This window comes from Apodemus sylvaticus, chromosome 22, assembly GCF_947179515.1.
Source record: "Apodemus sylvaticus chromosome 22, mApoSyl1.1, whole genome shotgun sequence".
Taxonomy (NCBI): Eukaryota; Metazoa; Chordata; class Mammalia; order Rodentia; family Muridae; genus Apodemus; species Apodemus sylvaticus.
Window position 1 is genome coordinate 38777226 of NC_067493.1, and position 26638 is coordinate 38803863.

General features: G+C 41.8%; 1 protein-coding gene across 1 annotated transcript in view; it reads right to left on the reverse strand.

Annotated features, from left to right (window-relative positions):
* Caln1 (calneuron 1) overlaps positions 1-26638 on the reverse strand; it is a 429201-nt gene that overhangs the window by 250014 nt on the left and 152549 nt on the right. The window lies entirely within an intron of this gene.

The following is a 26638-nucleotide window of genomic DNA, read 5'->3' on the forward strand; positions in this document are numbered from 1 at the left end:
CATCGTGCCTACTGCTGCCTCTACAAAGGTTTAGAAAAGATAATGGTCTACCTATCTATCATCTATATTTATCTATCATCTAACACACACACACACACACACACACACACGCATACACACACACACACACACACACACACACACATATATATATATATATATATATATATATATATATCAGCAATCTCTTACCTATCATTTATTATCTATCATTCAATCATTTTAAAAATCTATCAATCTGCCTATCTATCATATATCTCTTTAATTTGAAAGACAGACCAGACAGTGGGTAAGGAAGGAGAGAAGGAGAAAGAATGACAAAGTGAAAACTCTCAAGTGTCACCCATCAGAGTTTGTGAGAGAATTATATATAGATGCTGCTTTCTATATTGTTCTTCTAATTTGCCTCTAAATTTTCAATTATCTAAACAGGGTAGGAAAAACAACGCAAGAGCTTATTGGATGGGAACTCAAGTACAGCCACATGGTACAACATTATGCCCAACAAAAATTATTATTTATGAAATAGTATTACAAGGTAAATGTTGTCAAGATGACAGGATATATATATATATATATATATATATATATATATATATCATATGATTATTTATTATAAAAACACATGTCTCAAGGAAAAACATACAGGGAATGTCTATATCTGCTGCTATAACACAATACCTGAGGTTGGGTACTTAATAAAGAAGAGAGGTTTCTTTAGATCTAGGGGCTTGAGAACATGACAATCTGGTTGAAAGTCTCAAGACTGATAGCAACACAATAGCAATGGCACATTCAAAAGCAGGAGCAGATATATATAAAGGAGATGCTGGCATTAAAACAACTTGTTCTTAGGGGAACTAACCCACAGTCCCAAGCAAACTACATTGCTCTCCTTCAGGAGTTCTACTAGGCCACACCTCCTAAAGAGTTCCCCACCTCAACACTGCCACCTAGGGGGCATTCAAATGATAAATGGTCTCAGGAAACAAGCTGGAGTAGCCATTTTAATATCAGATAAAATTGACTTTCAACCCAAAGTCATCAAAAGAGACTCTGAGGGACACTTCTTGATGGTCAAAGGAAAAATACAACAAGAAGAACTCTCAATCCTGAACATCTATGCTCCAAATGCAAGGGCACCCTCTTTCGTAAAAGAAACTTTATTAAAACTCAAAGCACACATTGCACCTAACACAATAATTGTGGATGACTTCAACACTGCACTTTCCTCAATGGACCGATCAGGAAAACAGAAACTAAACAGGGACACAATGAAACTAATTGAAGCTTTGGACCAATTAGATTTAACAGATATATATAGAACATTCTATCCTAAAACAAAAGAATATACCTTTTTCTCAGCACCTCTTGGTACCTTCTCCAAAATCAACCATATAATTGGTCACAAGACAGACCTCAACAAATATAAGAAGATCGAACTAATCCCATGCCTCCTATCTGATCACTATGGAGTAAAAGTGGTCTTCAATAGCAACAGAAACAACAGAAAACCCACATACACGTGGAAACTGAACAATACTCTACTCAATGATACCTTGGTCAAGGAAGAAATCAAGAAAGAAATTAAAGACTTTTTAGAACACAATGAAAATGAAAACACAACATACCCAAATCTATGGGAAACAATGAAAGCAGTGCTAAGAGGAAAACTCATAGCCCTGAGTGCCTCCAAAAAGAAAATGGAGAGAGCATACATTACCAGCTTAATGACACACCTGAAAGCCCTGGAACAAAAAGAAGCTATTTCACCCAGGAGGAGTAGAAGGCAGGAAATCATCAAACTCAGGGCCGAAATCAATCAAGTAGAAACAAAGAGAACCATACAAAAAATCAACAAAACCAGGAGCTGGTTCTTTGAGAAAATCAACAAGATAGATAAACCCTTAGCCAGACTGACCAAAGGGCACAGAGAAAGTATCCAAATTAACAAACTTAGAAATGAAAAGGGAGATATAACAACGGAAACTGAAGAAATCCAAAAAATTATCAGATCCTACTACAAGAGCCTGTACTCAACACAACTGGAGAATCTGTAGGAAATGGACAATTTCCTTGACAGATACCAAATACCAAAATTAAATCAGGACCAACTAGACCATCTAAACAGTCCCATAATGCCTAAAGAAATAGAAGGAGTCATAGAAAGTCTTCCAACCAAAAAAAGCACAGGACCAGATGGTTTCAGTGCAGAATTCTACCAGACCTTCAAAGAAGAGTTAACACCAATACTCTTCAAACTATTCCACAAAATAGAAACAGAAGGAACACTACCCAATTCCTTCTACGAAGCCACAATTATGCTGATACCAAAGCCACACAAAGATCCAACAAAGAAAGAGAACTTCAGACCAATTTCCCTTATGAACATCGATGCAAAAATACTCAATAAAATTCTTGCCAACCGAATCCAAGAACACATCAAAACGATCATCCACCTTGAACAAGTAGGCTTTATCCTGGGAATGCAGAGTTGGTTCAATATACAGAAATCCATCAATACAATCCACTACATAAACAAACTCAAAGAACAAAACCACATGGTCATTTCATTGGATGCTGAAAAAGCATTTGACAAAATTCAGCATCCTTTCATGCTTAAAGTCTTGGAGAGAACAGGAATTCAAGACCCATACCTAAACATAGTAAAAGCAATATACAGCAAACCGGTAGCCAGCATCAAACTAAATGGAGAGAAACTTGAAGCAATCCCACTGAAATCAGGGACCAGACAAGGCTGCCCCCTTTCTCCTTATCTTTTCAATATTGTACTTGAGGTACTAGCTCGGGCAATTCGACAACATAAGGAGGTCAAAGGGATACAAATTGGAAAGGAAGAAGTCAAACTATCATTATTTACAGATGACATGATAGTCTACCTAAGTGACTCAAATGATAAATTGTAGTATGACTTTTTTTCCTCCATGATGCCATGATAATGTGGTCCCATAACAGTGACAATGAAATAAGCAGAACGGTACAGACATGGCTAGGTCTCTATCAATGGCAATGGAGCTTTGAACACTCTCTAGGAGAAGATGGGAGGAGGGTCACAGAAGTCACTGGAGTCTAGCCATTACTCCCTCCTGCCTTCTAGCTGTGAGCCTCGGAGTTATGGAGTTACAAGAGTACAGGAAATGGAAAGTTAAATGCCACGGTGTTACAGAATGCAGCTTCTGTGAGGCCGATGTCTATGACGGGCTGGGTCTTGGCAGTGATGCAACTGGTTTGGGGTCATCTGACAATCTAACACAATCTAGGACACATGGGGAGAGAATCTCAGTGAGAGACTGTTAAATCAGGTTGTCCTGTGTGCATGTTGCCTTGATTATGTTAATTGATGTAGAAAGACCCAGCCTGTTGGTGGGCAACAATGTTGCCTGGATTAAGAGTAGAGGAAGTCAGCCGAGTGTGAGGCGTGCATACAGTAATTCTCTCTGTGTATGCTTTTCACTCTAGATCTGGTCAGCTGCTTCAAAAGCTTCTGCCTTAATTTCCCTACAGTGATGGACTGACTATAACATAGAATTGTGGAGCAAATAAATAAACCCTTTCTTACATCACAGCTTTTTGTCAGGTTATTTTATCACAGTAATAGAAGTGAAACTTTCATATCAGGTTCCAATGAGTACCTAGCTCCTTACCTGTGTTCTCCAAGTAAACCAAATAAGTTCATTTGTTCACTTTGCTGGACCTTGATAGAGCTGTATTTGGCCTATTGTCAGTTCCCTATGTAGGGTGAATAAAGGATTGCACATATCTACCAAAGAGAAGTTAACACAATATCACAGCAGGAAGAAAAGACCAAAAAGAGTAAGGATAAATTATCTTAGACTACTAATATTGACAGTGATTGTGTGCAGAACAAGGAAAAACTAAAATGCCAAATAAATCCAAAATAGTAAATGAAATAGAGGCATGTTAGTTACTTTTTGTGTGGCTGGGAACAAATATCTGACAGTTGCAACTTAAAGGAGCAAGGGTTTCCTTTGGCTCACAGTTTCAGAGACGTTTCAGACCTTTGTGGTAGGGAGTGTATGGAAAATTTAGAGCCTAAGAAGGTTTTCATGAGGTAACAGACCATGAAGCAGGACGAACAGAACCAGACTGTAATTTTCAAAATCCCACCCCTAGGAATCTACTTCCTCCAACCAGGTCCCAATCCCTAGAGGGTCCACAACCTTCAGAACAGCACCACCTGCTGGCGAACAAGCTTCAAAACATGAGTCTGTGGGGCACATTTCAGACTTCAACCAAAGCAGGCCTTTTGACTCTGCTCTTTCTACATTCTAGTGCCCATTCCCCACAAGATCGTCTGAAATCTTATTTTAGAAAATTCAAAGCTTTTCTTCTTGTGTGAGATTCCTCTAGAAACTTTTCTCCCACTGACTATCCATCAATTCATATACAAGGAATAAAAGAACCCCAGACACTGACCTTCTAAGGGTTGTGGAGGTGTGGATGTTAACCCAGGCTGAGAAGTGAGTGAGATAATCTTCAAAGGCGATGGCAGCCACCCCAGTCAAATGCTATGAAAAGCAATTAGTTTAGGGGGAAGAAAAGTCATTTCAACATGAAAATTGGTTTTGCGACAATACGCTTGATAAAAACAGCCCATAAAGGAGTTGTTGGCAAGCCCATCTTCCCTGGTGCATGGGGCCCGTAATCTCACTCATTACCCTTTCTATCAAGCATGTCACTGTAATGGAAAATGAGGTTTTCCCAATGGAAAGTCAACCTGGGACTTTAAAAAAAAAAATCTATGAAGCAGTAAAGCAAAACTGTTCACACATTCTAGGGAAGAAAGAAAAAAAGGAAAAATACACAAAAATGAAGCCTCTGGTCATTGCATGGTTTCCACCTGAAAGATTCAGCACCATAATCTGTCGCTCAACCTTGAAAACACTCACCCTCTCCCCTTCTCATTGATGATAACCAACACTCAGAGTGGTACCCATTTGTGACATCTTGTCTGAGCACTTTTCGCTTCACTGTTTAATCCCTCTCTGCCTCCCACTTGAACATGGTCCAAACAAGTTTTGTAGGTTGGCCTCCCAATAGCAGAGACTACATTTAAGGGTCTTGCAAAACTGGGCCACACCCACTGCCACACATTTCCAAGTTCCAACTTTACACCCATCTGTTCTAGTTTCATTTCTGTTGCTGCAATAAAATACACTGACAAAAAGCAACTTAGGGGAGAAAGGATTTATTTTAGCTCAAATTCCAGGTCATAGTCCATCACGGCAGGAAAGTTGAGGCAGAAACGTGAGACAACTAGCCATAGTACTGTCACTGTCAGGAGCAGAGAGAATTGAATGCATGTGTGCTCACTTGCTTGTGCTCAGATAAAACTCTCTACTCTTACAAAGTTGAAGAGGTTTTACATAAGGAATGGTGCCACCCACAGTGGGCTGGTTCTGCCCACATCAATCACCTTAGCCAACACAATCCGCCACAGACATACCCAATGGTCAACCTGATCTAGACAATGCTTTATTGAGACTTTCTTCACGGGTCATTTTATATTTTTGTCAACATAACCATTAAAGACAACCAGCAGACCTTCATGAGTAGTGACACCAACTGTCTGTTCTATTGCAGTAAGGCTTTTGTTTCAAAACTAGACTATGAAATGTTTTGATGCCCGGAAGATCCTCTTCCTTGTTACTCTTCTGCAAATGGCAAATGGCTATTTATTCTTTAAGATAAACAGGCTAATGAGATGGCCCCACCAGTAAAGCGCTTGCTTTGCAAGCACGAGGACCTGAGTTCAAGCTCTAGAACCCACAGACAAAAGTCAAGCATGGTGGCACAAGTTGTAATCCCAGCTCTGTAGAGACTGTCACAAGTGGACTCCTGGTGTTCACTGGCCATCCAGGATAGCCTTCTTGCTGATGAAAGATGATAGATAGTGCCTATCAGAGGACAGCTAAGATTGTTCTTTGGTCTCCGTGTATGGGCACATATGTGCTTCCACACTCGGCCACGCAAAGATTCACACCCAACCTCAGGTTTCCTACCAAGATCTCAGGAAGGAAGGGGGAAAGGGGTACCTCTCTCCTCCATTGATCACTCCAGAATATTCCACCAGACGGATAGGAAATGCCTACTCAGAAGGACCCAGATGTTTTAATAAATTCTGCTAGAAGATCAGTTGGAGGGAAATCTGAATAGGGATATTTCCCCTCCTGTTGGTTAACAGAGAATAGACAATGGAGAAAATGTCCTCAGGCATGACTCTCACGCCTGAGAGGTTATTAACTGAGGCCAATAACTTCTGACTCAATACTATTGAAATGTTGTCCCTTGACTACTCTGTAGGTCTTTATTACCTGCCTGGCCCATGCCAGTTGAAGGCTGGTGACAAGGCATAGCTATAGAGCTCCTGCCTACAATCCCCCAGTGAGAGGTTGAGAGTGTGGCTCGGCAGGAGAGCGGTTCAGTGGGAGATCACTAGCCCAGAGTCCCCTTCTAGGGGGTAGCTCAGGGTGTGACTCATCAGAAGGAGCAGGACAGGGAGAAGGAATATGAATCTCTTTCTAGAGACTGACATTAACAGGAAAGAGGTAGAAATGGACTCCTAGGGGTAATGTAGCCTAGGATGAGGGAAAGCTTATGTAAAGAGCCTTAGAGGGTGGGTTCAATATCAAAGCATAGAAGAGGATGATAATATCAAAGATGGCTCAGTGAAGCCTTCCCACTTGTCACTTATCCTCTGCTGGCCAAGTTGCTACTTTCTTTGTACCTTAGTTTCTTTATCTGTATAATGGGAAGAGCACATAAACCTGATCAGACGTCAAGACACAATGCCCAATAAATAACTGCTGTGATCCAGGCATGACAGGTCACACCAGTAGTTCCAGCACTTGAGAGGTGGAACCAGAAGGATCAGAAGTTTGGGGTCAGTGCAATAGTTAATCTTAACTGCCAAAAGATGAAGGATCATTTGAGCAGTGGGCTTCTCAGCATTTCTATAGGGAATTGATTTCCTTGACTAGGTTAACTGATGTTGGAAGATCTGCCCATTGTGGGTAGCACCATCCCCAGAGAGAAGATTCTGGGCTGTATGAAAAAGAGGTATTAAGATTAGGGCCTATCTCTTTATCTCTGCTTGATGGGCACAAATGAAAGGTGACCAGCCAGTTGCCTGCTTCTGCCACCATGTTTTCCCACCCAGATGCCACATCTTTACCACCATGATCCCCCAGAGCTGTAAACAAAAATATATCCTTTGCCCACTTAATCCATGTTTATAAGTACTTTTGGTTAAGTTGCTTTTATAAGAGACATGACTTCCTGCTTCAAAAACTATTTTAGGAAGTAAATGTTAGCGGATACCATGATGACGATCATGTTGGTAGCTGTGGTGGTGATGATGACAATGGTGGTGATGATGATGGTGATGTTAATGTTTTCAATGTCAGCAATCATTACAGTGATGATGGTGGTGCTACTGCTGTAGAGGATGGTTGTGATTATGATGGTAGTGGTGATAATGTTGATCGTTGTGATGGTATTGATAAGAATGGTGGTGGTGAAGATAAGGATGATGATGGTGATGGTTTTCATGTTGGTCGTGATGCTGGGGAGGACAGTGATGATGGGGATGGAGGGAATGTTGATGAGGATGTTAATGACTATGGTGCTGATGGCGATGATGCCAATGACGATGTTACAGTCCTGCAGTATGCGGATGGCATTCTCAGTGACAGAAAAGTAAACACTACCTACCAAGTAAACCAGGCTACTACCTTCAGCCAGCACTGTCCTCCATTTTCCTAAGCATCATCACTACCTGCCAGATGCCATGCACATTCAGGAGGGGCTCTGAACAGTCCTTACATTTGTCTTATTAAATATTCATTCAAAAGAAGAAAATAATAAATACAGTACTCCATCAATATCCAGCAACTAGGAGCATGTTGACACAACTTTGACATAAACCTTCTGTGTGAATATGATACTGTGCCCCACTGTAAATGACCCCATTGTAATGTTCTTACACTTATTTATGTATTCATTTATTTATGTATGGAGATGTGAGTACACACATACTGTGATATGATGTGTGGATATCAGAAGAAAGCTCTCGGAAATCAGTTCTCTCCTTCTCACCAGGTAGCTCCCAGGGTCCAGACTCAGGTCATCAGTCTCGACAGCAATCACCTTTGCCTACTGAGCCACCTCACCAGCCTAATGACCGCATTTTATAAAGCATAAGCTTGCTGTTTTTACTGTAAATTCTGAGACAAAATGACTCTGCACGCCTCATTTGTGTAAGTAAAAGCTGCCACCTGGCCAGCACTGACCACAAGATACAGTGTGATGAATAACTTACCTATGCAAATGAAGTATCCCCACCTAAGCATCTATCAGCTGTGGTCAGGAACATATGGACTCATGGGCATATCAAAAATCATATCAGGAAAGCCAAGTGTGTGAAGTTATTGAACATACCAGATGCCCTGACCTGTCATATGAACAGAGAGGTACCTAACACCCAGGTAGAGTGGTACCAACTGGATGCACTATGAGTCCATTTTGGACACACATTATGGGATAAATGGCAAATGAACACTCAAACCTGTCCCCAGGACTTCAGTCACCACAGTAACCCTGCTCGACATGGCCCAGTAGAACTGCCATTCAACAGGGTGCAGCTCTGTATGCTCAACCCACTCTGCACTGGAAGCAGCTCTGTGATGGGGTCCTTACATAATTCCTTATCAGAGCACCTGCAGGGGGTCTCTACCCCTGTATCAGCTCTGCGATTGACCCCAGTGGCCAGCGTCTTCTAACAGTTGCCTCTTTTACTCTTTCATAGGCATTCATCATCGTCACCATCACCACCACCACCAGCAGCAGCATCACCATCACCACCATCACGTATGTGTGTGACTGTGTATATGTGTGTGTATATATATGTGTGTGTGAGTGTGTACATATATACATACATACATATGTGTACATATATACATAGGTACATGTATACATATATGTGTGTGTGCGTATATGTGTGTGTGTATGTGTGTGTGTGTGTGAGTGTGTACATATATACATACATATGTGTACATATATACATAGGTACATGTATACATATATGTGTGTGTGCGTATATGTGTGTGTGTGTGTGTATGTGTGTGTGTGTGTGTGTGTGTGTGCACATCATAGGGCACATGTGGTAATCACAGGAAAACTTTTCACTAGCTAATTTTCTCCCTCCACCTCATGGGCCCTGGGGAATCAAACTCAGTTTGCTAGGCTAGGCAATGTGCCCTTATCTCCTGAACCATCTTGCTGATGCCTTCTGCTTCTAAGTCCATAAGCAAGTAACCATGCCTTTCTCCATGTTGTTCCTGTGTCTGGAGGACATGTTTGCATAGCGGCTGCATCTACAGTTACTAGGAGGTTCAGCATGCGTGCCATTCATCACTGAGCTATGTGGGAAACACAGGCACATTTGTGAGTTTCCGAATTCTCTGATTCAATAATGAATTCATTTATTTACACACACAAACAAAGAGAGAGACAGAGAAACAACTAGATAGATAGATAGATAGATAGATAGATACATACATACATACATACATACATACAAACATACATACATAATACAGGGAAACAACTAGATAGATAGATAGATAGATAGATAGATAGATAGATAGATAGATAGATAGATACAAACATACCAACATAGAGACATAGATACATGGATACATACATACATACATACATACATAATACATAGATAATATTTTTAAAGATTCTACTTTAAAGATATTTTTGGACTGTACAAGTCAACACATATGACCTTTGACCTAATAAGTGCCCCCCCCAAAACCATGCTCCTTTAGCCTCAACACACTCGAACTAGCCAAAAGGACAAGAGGGTACCCAGACAGAACTGGAATCTTTCTTAGTTTGTCATTTTATTCTAACTATACTGAGAAATGTTCATTGGGCTAGGAGGGTGTTAGCTTGATGGAAGTTATTCAGGTCTTTTCAAGCTGGAGAAGGTTAGCTAAGGTCACCGTGTATACGGGGAAAGGTATCGAAAGCATAAAGAACTCCAAGTAAGGACTCATTTGTCCCCAAACAGTTCCAGAACACCTGGACAAATAAACTAAGCAGCTGTCGTCTTGATGTCTGAAGCAAAATCTCGTCACAGCCTAGTAGAAGCCAGGCACCCAGCACAGCAGAGCAAGATTAAAAGCTTAGCCCTTGCAGGAATTAAATCACTTTCTCCATAAACCAGTCTCAGCTGATAAGCAGTAAGCCTGGCTCTTCCTGTTCACAAGTCCAGAGCTCCATTCCAAGAGGTGTGACCAACCTGGCAACAATCTAAAGAGATGCTGTGTCCCTCAGTCTAATTTTTGCAGTATTTGAACAGTAAACTCCAAAAGACATGGGAATTTCCCCCCAGGAAACTCATACTGGGAGAAGGAAAGAGGTTGTACTGGCTGGTTTTGTGTGTCAACTTGATACAGGCTGGAGTTATCACAAAGAAAGGAACTTCAGTTGGGGAAGTGCCTCCATGAGATCCAGCTGTGGGGCATTTTCTCAATTAGTGATCAAGGGGAGAGGGCCCCTTGTGGGTGGTCCCATCCCTGGGTTGGTAGTCTTGGGTTCTATAAGAAAGCAAGCTGAGCAAGTCTGGGGAAGCAAGCCAGTAAGAAATATCCCTCCATGGCCTCTGCATCAGCTCCTGCTTCCTGACCTGCTTGAGATCCAGTCCTGACTTGCTTTGGTGATGAACAGCAGTGTGGAAGTGTAAGCTCAATAAACCCTTTCCTCCCCAACTTGCTTCTTGGTCATGATGTTTGTGCAGGAATAGAAACCCTGACTAAGACAGGGGAGGGGATCAGTCAGAGGAGGCCCTTTTACATCAGGACCACCAAGATAAACTTGGGAAGGAATGGAAAGGCCATGGATCTCTCTGACCTTCTTCCTATTAAAAAACTTCTTAAATAAATCACCTCTGTTTACTTTTTACTATTAATTTGGCTGATTTAATTGGCTTATTAAGAATGCAGCACAAACTCGACTTTTGGGGTACAGACTCTGACTCTGAATTCTATAAGAAGAGTGTGTTTTACAGCCCATGTCTAACACCACTGGGTTACCAAAGTCCAGCCTGGCAATGACCATTGCTACAGGGACACAACACCTAAGTACAGGATTTGTACCCAGGAAATATGACTACTGTTCCTACATTGCTCTGCCCTCAAGGCATCTCTGGGGTGGTGGCGGCTGGAACTTGATCCAGAATTGTCCACGTGCTGTCTATAACTAGGTTTCTGGAGCGCTGTCAGACACAGGCTGTCTTGGCACAGGGCGGTCTCTATGGTACTTTGGCTTGGTGCCTGTCATCACTGAATGTCATCACTGTGGCCGTTGCTGCTGCTGTTGACACTTGGAGGATGCTTCAAAGTACTCTACTTGGCATCTAGTAACGGATCTTGGTGAACCCAGGCTGTGAGGTTCAGATTGTCCTTTTACCAGACTGGGGAGATGGCTCAGTTAACAGTGTAGCGAACACACACACACATAAGGACCTGAATTACATGCCCAGCATCCTTTTCACAAAGCCAGATAGCATGTGTCTGTAATGTCAGCACCTGGGAGAGGGAAGAGAGAAGCCCTATGACTCAGCTGGCTAGCCAGCCTAATTAGTAAGTTCCAAGCCGATGAGAGACCCTGGCTCAAAAATCAAGGTGGACAGCCCCTGAGGATTGACACATGAGGTTGTACTCTGGCTTCATTAGCATATGCATGAACACATGAGCACACACATACACACACATCAATGTACAGTAATGAAAACATCAGCAAACAGACATAAAAATTCATATTTCTGTGTGTAAACATGCATATACCCCATATACATATACATGTACATATATATATACACATATACATATACTGTGAATATATATATATACATACATATATATATATATGAATATGTATATAAATAAGCAATGAAGTCTGGAGTTCTAAATTTACCCTTATCCGGTCAGAAAGTCGTTCCACAAATATTTGATTTTTAAACCCAACACATGCTGGGTTCTCTGAAGCCGACTGGAGATACAGAGGAATAGGCTCATGTGTAGAAATGTTTGGCCCCTAGGGAGTGGCAATATTAGGAGGTATGGCCTTGTCGAAGTAGGTATGGCCTTGTTGGAGGAAGTGTGTCACTGTGGGAGTGGGTTTTAAAGTCTTTTAAGCTCAAATCTGGCCAGTGTGACAGTCTCCTGTGGATAGAGATGTAGAACTCTCAACTCCTTCTCCAGTACCATGTCTGTCTACATGCACCATACTTATCACCGTGATAATGAATCAAACCTCTGAACCTGTAAGCCAGCCCCAATCAAATGTTTTTCTTTATAAAAGTGGATGTAATGGTCTCTATTGACAGCAATAGAACCCTTAACTAAGACAACCCCCTGCCTCCTGCCATAGTCTCCGGAATAGCTAGAATGATAGGTCTGTGTCTCCACACCTTGCTTGAACTGTGCACTTTAAGTAGTGAGTCATCAATAAATATGCAACATTCACAACAGACATGATGCCACCTGACATAGCTAGTATCAACTGTCATCTTGGCAGATCTAGAATCATATGGGAGAAGAGTCTTTTGCCACACTAGTAACACACATCTGATCTGGTCTCCTCTGAATACAATGTAACACATCTCATCCTCTGCCTCTTTTGAATATAGTATAACATGCATCTCATCCCGTCTCCTCTAAATACAATGTAACATACATCTTATACTCTGCCTCCTTTAAATACAATGTAATATGCATCTCATCCTCTGCCTTCTTTGAATACAGTGTAACATAATCTCATCCTCTGCTCCCTGGGAATACAATGTGACCAGATGCCCCATGATCCAGCTGCCTCAACTTCCCAGCTAGTACTGCCCTGAACTGTGACCCCCAAACAAACTTCCATCTTTAAGATGTTCTTGTCAGGAAGGAAGCTCGAACAACATCTAAGAGAGGATGTCTGGGCTGCTGTGGGAGATACTCAGGAGGCTTCCAGTAGCATCTAGTGAGAGAAAGAACTGGTCCAGTTCCCAGAGGAAGGGACATCTCAGGGAAGATGTACTTTGCAGGGAGGATGCAGTCAAGCAAAGTGAGAAGCTGTCACAGTTCAGGGAAGAGTGAAAAGAGAAGAAAACTCATGGTATATTGCAAGGGGGGGGGGACCCTGAATTGTCATTTCCCACTGAATCATCTCTCCCCTTGCATTGTTCTATGCTGGGAATTCTATGCACTGCAACCAAGTACATGGGTGATTTGACAGGCAATGCCAAGTTTCTGTCAACAAACATTTAAAAAGGTGGATGTGTGTATATGTATGCATGTGTATATAATATACATACACATATACATACATACACACACATGCACACACACACACACACACACACACATGTATTTGATAGGTATTGGTGATTAACTGCCACTGGAAGAGATGCAGGCAGATGTCCAGGGAGTATATGGCCATCGTCTTGACAAGAGCATTATCAATCATGGCATTAGGGATGCACAGAAAGAAAGGAAGATGTGAGCAATTGTGAAGTCCCTTCGTGATTTCTAAGGGAAGACAGGGAAATGACAGAGGTCTGGGCTAGGCTAGGCATTCAACCCCAACTGGTCCAGATGGCACTCACCCAATCACGTCAGCCTACATTACAGATTAGAATGTAGAGATAGGCAACAGCATGGCTCTACTACTGGGGAACTTACAAGAGAGAGTAGCATGGCAAAAGGGTTGCTTCTCTCTGAGGTCTGAGGATGGAGACAGGAGGGAAGAGGATACTGACACGTTTGCAATCGTGAAAGAATGCTTTCTTTTTAGACATGACAGAGGGAGCCTACAAGGTCTGGCTAAGTGGTACAATGTGGCAATTTCTAGAACCATTTTTTTAAGGTGAACAAGAACAGGACAGATTCAAGAATGAAAAGCACAGTTAGAATTAGGAACAGGGCATGAAGCATCCCTGCCATCCCAGCGCTTGGGAGGTGGAGGAGGGAGGCTTCTTAAGTGTGAGCTTCATCCTGGGGTATGGAGTAAATAACAGGCCTGCCTGGGCTATAGTGTGATCTCTTTTAAGAGGAAAGTATTAACCTGGTGTGAGGGGACATACCTGACATTCTAGCACTTAGAAGGCAGAGGCAAAATTGTGAACTCAAGGTTAGACTGCGGTGAGACTCAGTATCAAAGCAGAGCAACCACAAAGCAGCCTACTTGGCCAGCCTTACTTACAGACAGCTCCAGCCATGTATTACATTCCTAAAACACCATGAAATTAAAAACAACAACAACAACAACAAAAACTTCTGTTCTTGAAGAGTCTCAGACTTTTCCCTTGGTTGTCATTGAAAGCTAAGATTGTGGTATGATGGCTAGACCAAGACAATTATCCTATAACTCCAAAACAACAGAGAACAGTGACAAAGCCATCAGCTACCTGTGGTGGGGCAGAAAGCTGCAAAGAGCAGGGAAGGCGCAGAGGACATCGTTATACAGCTGTGAGTGCCATTATCTGCCCCAAATCTGATTTCTCACTACACAAATAATACTTCCATTGTAATGAAGCTACTTTTCTATTATTCCCTGTCAAATGAATTCCTCGTTAAAGCAGGGTCAGGGTGGCTCAATCGGAGAGCATTAGATTAACATGCTTGAAGTCCTAAGTTCAATCCTCAGTACTGCCAAAAAAAACCTGAAACCCCTATCTTCCTGTTTAATTGTTAAAACAGGAAAGATGAGACCTAGAGATGGTGGCATCTGAATTCTAAATGTACCAAGCATTTTGTTTTAAAAACTTTTTAGACATGAACTCAAATATCTCAGATTGGTCTCAAAGGTAAAGGCCTCTTGCCTCAGCATTCTGGATACAGATATAAATATTCTTGTAAAAGTTTTATTTAATCAATAGATTCATGTGTACCTGTGTATGTATGGAGGTCAGAGGACAACTTTTGGGAGTCAGTTTTCTCCTTCCGACATGTTAGGTCTTGGGGATCAAACTTGGGTCTTCAGGCTTGGCTGCAATCACCTTTTTACCAGCTGATTCACCTTTCCAAGTAAAAGCTCCACCTAATCTCTGCAGGCTAAGATCAGATCTGACTCCTGGTTGGCAGTCTCTAGCATAAAAATATCACCATGAAGACGGGTGGAGGTGAGATACATCTTTAATCCCAAGAGTCATTGGATCTCTGAGTTTGAAGCCAAGCTGGTCTACAGAGTGAGTTCCAGACAGCCAAGGCTACACAGAGAAACCCTGTCATTGAAAAAAAGATACCAAGGTGAAAAGTGAAAAAGTTAAGAACAGAAGAAAGGCCGGGCAGTGGTGGTGCACGCCTTTAATCCCAGCACTTGGGAGGCGGAGACAGGCAGATTTCTGAGTTCGGGGCCAGGCTGGTGTACTGAGTGAGTTCCAGGACAGCCAGGGCTACACAGAGAGACCCTGTCTCAAAAAACAAAAAAAGCAAACAAACAAACAAACAAAAAGAACAAAATAAGGTAGGGGAGACAAAAATTAAAAAATAAGCACTTACTGATGGTTTGCAAAGTCTAAGAGATGTCTACGCAATGCATGGTTACCTGCGATGGAAGTAACCAAGGTGTTCACAAACTTAAGAAAATGGCCAGTTCAAGACTAGCCAAGACTATACAATGAAACCTTGCTTAAAAACAAGGATCTGTGGGGATGGATCAATTGGTAAACACTGTGTAACCATAAAACCTGGGTTCAATGCCCAGAACCCAGGTAAAAAGCTGGGCATGGTGGTGTGTGGGAGGAAAACAAGAAGGTGTCTGGAACCCACTGTCCTACCAGTCTAACCGAGTCTGTGAGCTACAGGTTCAGGTAGGCACTCTTTCTCAAAGAGGAAGGTGTAGAGCAATTGAAGAAAATACCTGAGGTCAACCTCTGGATATTATAGGGGTGCGCGCGCGCACACACGCACACACACACACACCACACACACACACATACCTACCCTAACACATACACACACACCACACACACAAACCAAACACACATACCACAACACACACACCACAACACACACATATCACAACATACATACATATACCACACACACATATTTACCTGCCCTAACACATACACACACACACATACCACAACACATATACCACAATACCACATCACACATACTTACACACACGCACATACCACATCACACATACATACACACCACACACATGCACCACAGCACACATACATACACCATACACACACTACAAAACACATATACACACACCACACAAACATATGCACATACTACACACAAATATACACATACCACAACCACAACTCTCTCTGTCTCTCTGTCTCTGTCTCTGTCTCTCTGTCTCTCTGTCTCTCTGTCTCTCTATCTCTCTCTCTCTCTCTCCACCCACAGAGCAAACAACAAAAGCCCATATGCATTTTAGCATCAAGTGAGTAGCTGGGGCTACTCTGCTAGCTGTGCAATAAATAGAGAAGAGAATTGCAAACACACTAGAAATCAATACATGGGTCTTTCAGTTTGACCCTGCTGTTCCTGTGCTCTGAGAATCTGAAGATACTTGGTATCTCTGGGGTGCTTTCTCTTCTCTTAAGGACAAATTTTGTGAGGAAATTGTCCAGAGGGCCCATTTGATGGCTAGCCCCCAGTCTTGGTCAATTAATTAGTCTAAGAATTCATGAAATAATTGTGAAATGTCACAGTCATGTCAAGGGCACTGTGACAACTTCTCATTCCAAGCTATGTAGACATGGAGAGGGCAGGATACCAAAGATGAGATTCTGAGGGGGGGGGGAAGATAAGAAATTATGAAATGTTCTTATTTATCTGTTCATCCATCTGTCTGTCTGTCTGTCTGTCTGTCTATCTATCTATCTATCTACCTATCCATCTATTTAACTAGGTTCTTCTTGTAGCTCAATCTGCCTTGACATCCACTCTAACCAAGGACAACCTTCAACTTCTGATGCTCCTGACTCCACTGCCCCAGCATTGGAACCACCCTAGTGTGCACCACAATGCCCAGTGTCTGTGAGTCTGGGAATGGAACCAAGAAACTTCAAGCATGCCGGATGAATGTGCTACTAACCGAGCTAACCCCTCAGCCCTTCCTTAAGGGTTCTTGGCATTCTGACACAGTCACTGTGAGCTTAAGGAATTACTGTTCAGGTACCATATCTTTTTTTAAATCTCCTCCACCTTTTCTTTTTTAAAGATGGGTTCAAACTAACACTAATACATGTAACCCAAGCTGACTTCTAACTTGAGATATTCTTTCTGCCTCACCTTTGCAAGTGTAGATATTAGAAGCAGGGGCCACTGTACTAGGCTCCCATCCCATACCAAATACTCCAAAACTGTTTTTAAAATCTGATTTCATGATGAAATATAATAGTTCAAAGGTTTTGTGTTGGTTGGAAAGATTGATTTTGGCTTTTGTTGTTTTTTGTTGTTGTTTTTTAATTTACAATGGTGAAGATAGAAGCCTGGGCCTCTCGTATGTTATGCAAATGCTCCACCCCTGAGTTTGGGGTGGGGCATTTGCATAACAATGGCCCACAGTCGGCTTAGTTTACTTTATTTTTAATTCTGCGTGTCTATGTGTCTATATGTGAGTACGTGCGTATGAGTGTGGTACCCTTGGAGTACAGAAGAAGGCATCAGATCCCTTGGAGCTGGAATTACAGAACACTGTGAGCTGCCCTTTGGGTGCTGGAAACAAAACCCAAGCCCTCTGCAAAAGCAGTACGTGTTCACAACTACTGAGCTATCTCCCCTCTCCTCGAAGTCATTAAAACTGCAGAATAATTTCTTCCTGCATTATGTTTTACTTATATTTTTTCAATACATCCTTTTTTTTTGTTTCTACAAAAGAGTAACTTTGACCACAAGTGGAAAGAAGGTTTTTAAATGAAATATTCAGAAATAAAGCCATGAAAGTCAATAATCTCCAGGGCAGGGCAGGAAACGTTGATGATTTGTGAAGCAGACTGAGTAATTTTTAAAAACCAGTTATTCAAGCTTCAGGAAATTACATGGGCTCATATTTACGTTTAGCCTCCATAGTAAAATTACATTTTGTTCTAGATCTACAGCTCTGGGTTTTAAAATATAGAGCTATTAAAATGCACCAAGTAAAATTCCAAGGATTACAAGAAATATTTTATTTATAATGTTTTCACAAAGCTAGACACTTCCCCATCTGTCTTTTCCAATGTATTTTCAAAACCCAATTTATAGAGTATAGCTTTAGGAGAGAGAGAGAGAGAGAGAGAGAGAGAGAGAGAGAGAGAGAGAGAGAGAGAGAGAGAGAGGAGAAAGAGAGAGAGAAAGAGAGAGAGAGAGAATGTGTGTGTGTGTGTGTGTGTGTGTGTGTGTGTGTTCTGATGCCTTCCCAGTATAACTTGGTTTATCGTTTATCTTTATATTGGCTGTAAACTGTTAGCACACGCTACCAATCCTCGAATAATTTGCCACTTTCTTTGCGGTTAGTTTTACATATCCCATCATATAATGCAGACAATGATATATAGATTTTACCACTCTCTCCCTACACATACATGCATATATAGATAGATATAGACAGACAGACAGATGATAGATAGGTAGATGATAGATAGATAGATAGACAGACAAGATAGTTTCATGTGGTGAAAAATAATAACTACAGACCTCTTATCACCTGAATTTGCTTTCTGCTGGTATTTTTGTCTTTGTTTTTATGTGTATGAATGTTCTGCCTGGGTGTATGTTTGTACACCATATATATGCAAGGCCTGAGGAAGACAGAAGAGAGAGTCTAATCTGGACTTGGAGTTACAGACAGTTGTTAGCTAGTTAACAACTACAGTTAGTTGTGTGGGTGCTAGGAATAGGTATCATCTACCTATCTATCATCTGTCTGTCTGTCTATATCTATCTATATATGCATGTATTTGTAGGGAGAGAGTGGTAAAATCTATATATCATTGTCTGCATCATATGATGGGATATGTAAAACCAACCACAAAGAAAGTGGCAAATTACAAAAAAAGGTCAGGATCCTGGGCAAGAGCAGCTTGTCCCTCCAGCTCTGGTTCTCTTTCTTATGAAAAGGTTTTAATGATTGATCTCAAACTCATGATCCTCCTGTCTGAGCGTCCAGGACTGGGATGCTGGGTGTGACCACACCTCACTTACCCTTCATCTATTGCTTTGTCTCACTGTCAGCACTACCATCTCTTGCCTACTTAGAGCTTCCCTGACTCTGACGTTAATGAAGAAACCATGCCACAGTATCAAACTGCCCCCTCAGATACATACAGCCACCAATAACTTCCTGTGCCTCTCAGACTTCATCAGAGCTTCTTTGGACAATGGATAGCAGTGGAAGCAGAGTGTTCAAAGTGCAAAAACTCAGTGCTGTGGAATGCTTGCCCATAAGTGGGACATATATCACACACACACATGAGCACATGGACACACACACACACACACACAGCTCAGAGATCATCCCTGAAGAAGAATCAGAAAGACTGCAAGAGACAGAGGTTGAGAAGTAGCCAGGTGAACCAATGCCTCTTACAAGATCGCTGAGCTCATGAGCTCACAGCACCTGTGGTTGGCTGCACAAGACCTGCTCACAATGAAGCCAATTAGCATTCCAACATGGAGGCTTTGAGAAGAAACCCTGGATAATGCAGATGATGGCTTCTGAGGTGGGGGAGAGTTGAATTTCTTTAAGGGTGTGACTCTGGTAGGTCAACCTTGCCCCAGTTGGTGGCCCCCCATACCCATGCATATATTGAAAGAACTAATTAAATCCAGAAAAAGAAAAAGAAGACACAAAGTTAAAAAGAGATAGTAGGTGGGGGTCACTCCCACTAGAGGAAGGCAAATGGAATGAATACAATGACAATACATTGTATGCATGCATACAATTCTCAAAGAATTAATAAAATATTATATTTTTAAACGAGTATCAGATTCTTTTAATAACCATCACAAAAAGGGCCACGAAACCCAGTGAGGTACACAGTAGCTGGGAGCACTTGCAAAGCAAAATCAAACAGATGAAGTTCTAATACTCCTTTTGGGAATGAAAAAGGAATCTGAATCAGCATACCAGAGCCATCTATGTTTATTGCAACACTGCTCACAACAGCCCAGCTAGCCTGCCTATTGATCAATGGATGAATGGATAAAGACAGTGAAGGTGGGTGTACACACTCACTCACTCACATACACACACTCACACATGTGCACACACTCATGCATGCATATATGCATGAATGCATGCATGTACATGCACACAGAAGAATGCATATGCATGCATACATACATGCATGCATACACATATGCACATACACATACATGCATATGCACATGTACATGTATACACACACACACACACACACAAGTATTATTCATCCTCAAAGAAGGATAAAATATGTAATTTGCAAGAAAATGAACAAAACTGGAGATCATGCTAAACAAAGTAACCCAGACTTAGACAAATACAATATTTCCTCTCATAGACCTAATCTAGATTTATTATATGTGCATAGGTGTGGTTTAGTTACTGTTCAATTGCTCTGAGGAGACCCCATGACCAAGGCAAAGGTTTGTCTTACAAAACAAATCACTTAATTGGGATTTTGCTTACAGTTTCGGAGGGGTAGTCTGTGATCATGGCAGGAAGCAGACAAGCATGGAGCTGAGAGCTTTATATTCTGATCCACAAGTACAGAGAGGAAGAGGGAGACTGGACCTGGCATGGGCTTTTGGAACATCAAAGCCTACCCCAGCAACTTACCTCTCCCAGCAAGGACATACCTTCTAATCAAACAGTTCATCAACTAGGAATAAAGCACACAAATATATGAACCAACAGGAGCCACCCTCATTCAAATCATCACAACATGTATGTTGTACGTGTTGGGGTATGTGGTGTATGGGTATAGGTGAGTGTGCATGTGTGGGTGTGTGTATGTGTGTGGGTGTGTGTGCATTCATATGTGTGCATGTGCATGGTGTGTGTGTGTGTGTGTGTGGTGAAAGCAGAAGGCAATTGTTCACAAGAGGCACAAGATGGTAATGGAGGATGAGTATGTCAAAATATGTGATATACACATATTAAAATGTCTCAAAGAAGCTTACTGATTTGTACAAGTGCACTAAAGGAATAAGAAAGAGAAAGAAAAAGGTTACTGAGCATTTCAAATTAACTCATCCAAGCTCTCAACAATGACAGGCAGAAAGAAGGCTAAAGAAATGGCTATGCAATTCATTTTAATTTCATTTTTTATTATTTATTTTATGTGCACCTGGCCTGCGTGTATATCTGTACATCAGATCCCATAGAACTGGGGCTACAGGTTGTTGTGAGTGTCAACTGGGTGCTGAAAAGCAAACCCAGCTAAAAACACTGGCTGTTTTTCAAGAGGAAAAGTTTGGGATCCCAAGTTTGGATACCAGTAGCCATACTGTTTCCTTAAAACTAAATGCCTATATAACTCCAGCACCAGGGAATCTAACGCCCTCTTCTGGCATCTGCAGGCACTACTCTTGGATGTTCCTACACACATACACAGACACACAGTCATATATACTCATACTCACACATAATTTTTCAAAAATAAAATAATAATTTGTTTTAAAAAGACTGTCATGCTGAAAGTTGGACTCAGGGTCATCATCCCTGCCCCAATCCTCCCCCAACAAAAAAAATATATATATATATATATACAGCTACAAGGAAGAGCCCACACACAATTAATTCTATGTTCCTAGGTATGATCCCTCAGCTGATTTAAGACATCCATCTTTGCCCTGTCTTCATCAGGGCATCAAAAGCATGGGAAAAGAGTCTTAGTGTCCTATCACACCAAGAAAGACAATTACTGTTCGATACATTTTAGCATAGCTTTCAGACAAGCTGAAAAATAGACTAAAAACAGAAATTCTGGAAAGGTGTGGGAACCTTGACACAGACAGAATAGTGAACAATAAAGAATTGCACATGTACGAGATTATCAACTAGTTCAAACTGGTCTACCAACATCCAAAAGGCACCCAGTGTTGTGTTGATTATACATGTCAGATTGGTTTGGGATTTTTGTTATTGTTGTTTGTTTGTAAAAGGTCTCTTGCAATTCTGGATGACCTAGGATGACCTTAAACTTCTGGCTCTCCTCTGTTAGTCCCCCAAGAGTGGGGATTATAGGTGTATTCCTCTATCCACAGCATAGAATCCACTTTTATTGATTACTTATTCATTTCTCTCTACTCCTGATGTAGAGCCATTAAAAGACTGTCGCAGGGTGAGGGAGGCGAGGAGTGTCGTGCTTTTCTCTGCTTCCAGGAATCTTGGTTGCTAGGCAACTGAGATCTCAAATTTGGAAAGTATTTTTTAATTAAATTTAAACTTTTTGATAAGCCCATATCAATTTTGCTTAATGGGGTTAAAATGGGGTTCCTTGTGATATGAATGGGACTGGGGGAAATATTTTGATCTGTGTACACTGTGTGGGAGTCTCTGACTCTAGAGACGCTCTTGCAGGCATGCTGGTCATTCATAATTTACCATCAGTGGGCCATTAAAATTTAAAATTGTGGAGGCAGTGAATACGTGTTTTTAAACACACACGTTTTTAAAATGGAATTCTAGATGTGTTTGTTATGATGGGATGTCTTCTCAAAGCACCAATATTTACAAATACATTTGGTATTAATGTTGGGCATATAGCCTGATTTGGCAAGCTAGCAAATGGAGTTGCATCCAATGACCTTCCAAGCATCCTCAGAAACCTCCGAGTCGACTTTGCTTCTCTCTCTCCCATCCCTCTTCTCATCATCCAGTGTGTAATTAAAGTGTCTTCTTTGTCTTTCATGGATGAAGGGTATTAAATTTACCTTTCTCTGAGGTTTCCCACTGAACCACAGATGTGCCCCATCTCTAGGGTGTGACAGACAGGTGCTTTACCGCTGAGCCATGCCCCAGCTTATCACTAGAGGACTCTAGACAGGTGCTCTATCTTTGCACCAGGCCCTCATCCATGCTGAGAATCTTCAGATATGAAGAGAGATACTTTCCTCAACTGGTTGGTCAGGGGACTTCCCTGTAGTACACCTACAGATTTTCTCAGGAACACTATTCTATATGAGAGACTTCTTTACTTATTACCAAATATGTTATTAAACTCTGTACTCAAAATCTTGGTTTTTGGTAGGACAGATTTAGTATATTTGATTTCCCAAAGTTCCATAGTAGCTTTATTTTTTAAAAAGACCTTGGATATTTGAAGGGCTTCACTATCATTGTCTCATGTGCCTCATGAGATTAAGTAAGATTTCATAACTTTTTGTGACTCCAGAACCCCGGGAAACCTCGTACTTATTCTGTAGTCTGGGAAGGGTTTGGGTATTTAAAATGTTCACTTTGATTCAAATGCTTATTGTATTTATTGTTTCTTTATGTATATTTGTGTGTCTATATAAGTATATGTGCACACAGGTGCAGGTGCCCATGGAGGCCAGAAGAGGGAGCTAGATGTCGTGGAGCTGGGTTGAAAGTCATACAGCATAATGCTGGGAACCAAACTCGAGGCTTTTGGAAAAGCATCAATCATTCTTAACCACTGAGCCACCTTCCTCTAGACCCAATTTCAAGATTAAATCTAATTAGCATTCAGCTGTACATTCTCGTGTTTGCATATCTGTTATAGCAATTACCACATGCACATTCTCACTTCTAATTTTGTCGGATCTTTTGCATTCATCTGCTACATAGAGCTAGAGTGTGATCGTGTAGTGGAAATGAGGCATGAAAATGAGTAAGATGTAGTTATTGCTCTGGCAGAAGTCAGGGAACAGTGTGAGAGATGACAGACACACAAGCTGAACAGTACAGCCCCCCTGTCATACTAGACAGAGATGGAAGAGAGCCTTGTGTGATGCCTTCGTGCCTATAATCTCTGTATTTGGGAGGCTGGGGCTAAAGAATTGCTGTAAGTTTTAGACTAGCTTGGCTTGCAGAGGGAGAACCTCTCAAAGAAAGGAAAATAAACAAGACAGGGATAGACAGACAGGCACAGAGGCAGACACAGACAGACAGTGACAGCAAGAGACAGACAGACGGATAGACAGAAATAGCATCTTGGGCAGACAAAAATAAAGTTTCAGGGAACTGGGAATTCTTCGAAGCCTAACAGATGGAGAGACGGCTACACAATAATTCTGGAGTGAGCTGCAGATTGTTCAAGAGAAGGGCATGAAGACAGCATGGTGGGGAGCAGATATTTGTTGTTGTCTAGAGAATGAGGAACTTGGGAAGGAAATGAACCTCATAAAGGTAAGTCAGTGTTTGTGTCTGTAGGAGTTTCTTATTTACCACTGTAACAAAACATCATAAACCAGGCTGGGGAGATGACTCTGGGTCTGGTGCTTGCCTTAAAAGCATGACGACCTCAGTTTGATCCCCGGAAACTGCATAAAATGCTAGCTACAGTGGCAGGCATCTGCAGGGGAATCAGAGCTAGCCAGAGCCCTATGGCTTGCTGGCCAACCAGACTAGACAACTTGGTGAGTTCTAGACCAATGAGAGACACTCTCAAGACACACACACACACACACATGCACACAAACATGGACATGCATATACATACACACAAAAAATTTATATAGTGGAACTTAAATTGAAATGAATTTATTAACTCACAGCTCTTTATTTTGAGGTCTGAAATGCATAGTAGCCAAAATGAAAGTGTCAGCAAAGCCACAGTCCCTCTAGAGGTCCTGGGCGAGGGGTGGTGGGGGAGGGGTGGAGGGTTGTGGTGGTCAATCTATTTCCTTACTTTTCCGGCTTCTCCTCTCAGCATTCTGAACTCCCTGGCTACATATTATGCAGCTATTTCCTCTGAATAGAAACACCTCTTTCTAGAGGATTCTGGGAGCAAAGGAAACCCACAAGGCTCAAGATGCTCAGGAAGTTACAGGACTCAAAGATGCCTTCCCCAGGTAACATAACCAATAAACAATTTCTGGAGAGAGGAGACGCTTTGGTGGATCTGACCATACGATGTGCAGGAAGCTGCAGGGATGTAGCTGTGGTGAGTCACAGCCCATGTAACTGGCATGAGCTTTGTCACTGATGCAGCTGCCTTTGAGTCACCCACACTCCTTCTGAAAATATCTGCAATAAACATAGGTTCACCAAGTCAGATATTGGTAGTGACCTAGTTTGTATTAACTGTCAACTTGACATAATTCAAGAAAGGGAGCCTCAATTAAGGGATTACCCTAATCAGACTGGCCACATATGTTAATTATTTCTTGATACCAGGGTGTCTCAGCCTACTGTGGGCAGCACCATTCCCTAGGCTCTGTAGGAAAGCTAGCAAAGCATGGGTCTGTGAGCCAGTCACTGCTCTTCCCTAGTTTCTGCTCCAAGTTCCTACTTGAGTCCCTTACCTGACTTCATTCAACGATGGATCTAGAACTGTAAGGCAAATGAACTCTTTACTCCCAAATTACATTTTGTTTGGAAGGATGCTTTGTCACAGCCACAGAATAAAATGAGAACAGGTAGGGTAAAGGTCTGTTGTCAGGGTCCCTTCTAAAGTTAACAGGTGTTTGGTCAAGTCTCCCAGAGAAAGCCACTGGATACCGTGGCTCCTTCGATCCTTCAGGCCAGGCACATAACATCTCCTTCTGACTCCACTCCTCTGCTTTCACCACCCCATCCCCTTCTCCCATTCATACCTCTCTGCCTCTCTCTTATTAAAAAAAAACTGTAATTCTTTTGGATAAAAACATAGTCATGGGCTCTGGGAAGTGCTCACGGCTTTGCCCAGAGGACTGTGTTATTCTGTCAACCATAGGATCTGATCTTGTGTGTGTGGACTTTGTTCTGTGAACAACAGGGGGAAATGGGGGGCTTTTAATCAGGAAAGTGACCTGATGGAACACAACACGGAGCACAGGGAAGAATGCAAAGGACATCTTGGACCAAGTCAAAGCAAGGACAGAGGGATGGGCTGCAGATCTGTCATCCCAGGTACTCAGGAGATGGAATCGCAGAGTCCTGAGTTCACGATTGGGCTGGGCTACAGAGTGGGTTCAAGGCTAGCCTGGGCAACCTAGTGAAACCCTTTGTCAAAACAGAAGGTAAAAAGAGATCTGTGGCACTGCTCAGTGGAAAAGAATTTGCCTAGAATCCCCCACTTGGTATTGGAATGGTATGTAGGTCAATTACAGACTGCTTGCCTCACATGAACAAGACTGTGAGTTTGATCTCCACTACCACACAGAAACATAAATACACTTCATTTCATTGTCTAATATATAATCAAGTTTTGAGGAATCCCCATGGTCTGTCCAGAAGAGGATTTGTCCCTTCTTTAGGTGCATTTAAGTCTCCAAGTAAATCTTAAGTGATTTTTAAAATAGCAATGCACAACTCTGTCATGTATTCCTCATGCAGAAAGCTCACTTAAGAGTAAGGAAGGCTGAGTGCCCCAAGACCAGGAGGAGCTCGGCTGTTCGCCATCAGATCCTTCACCAGGCTGTCTGCTTGAGAGTGATAA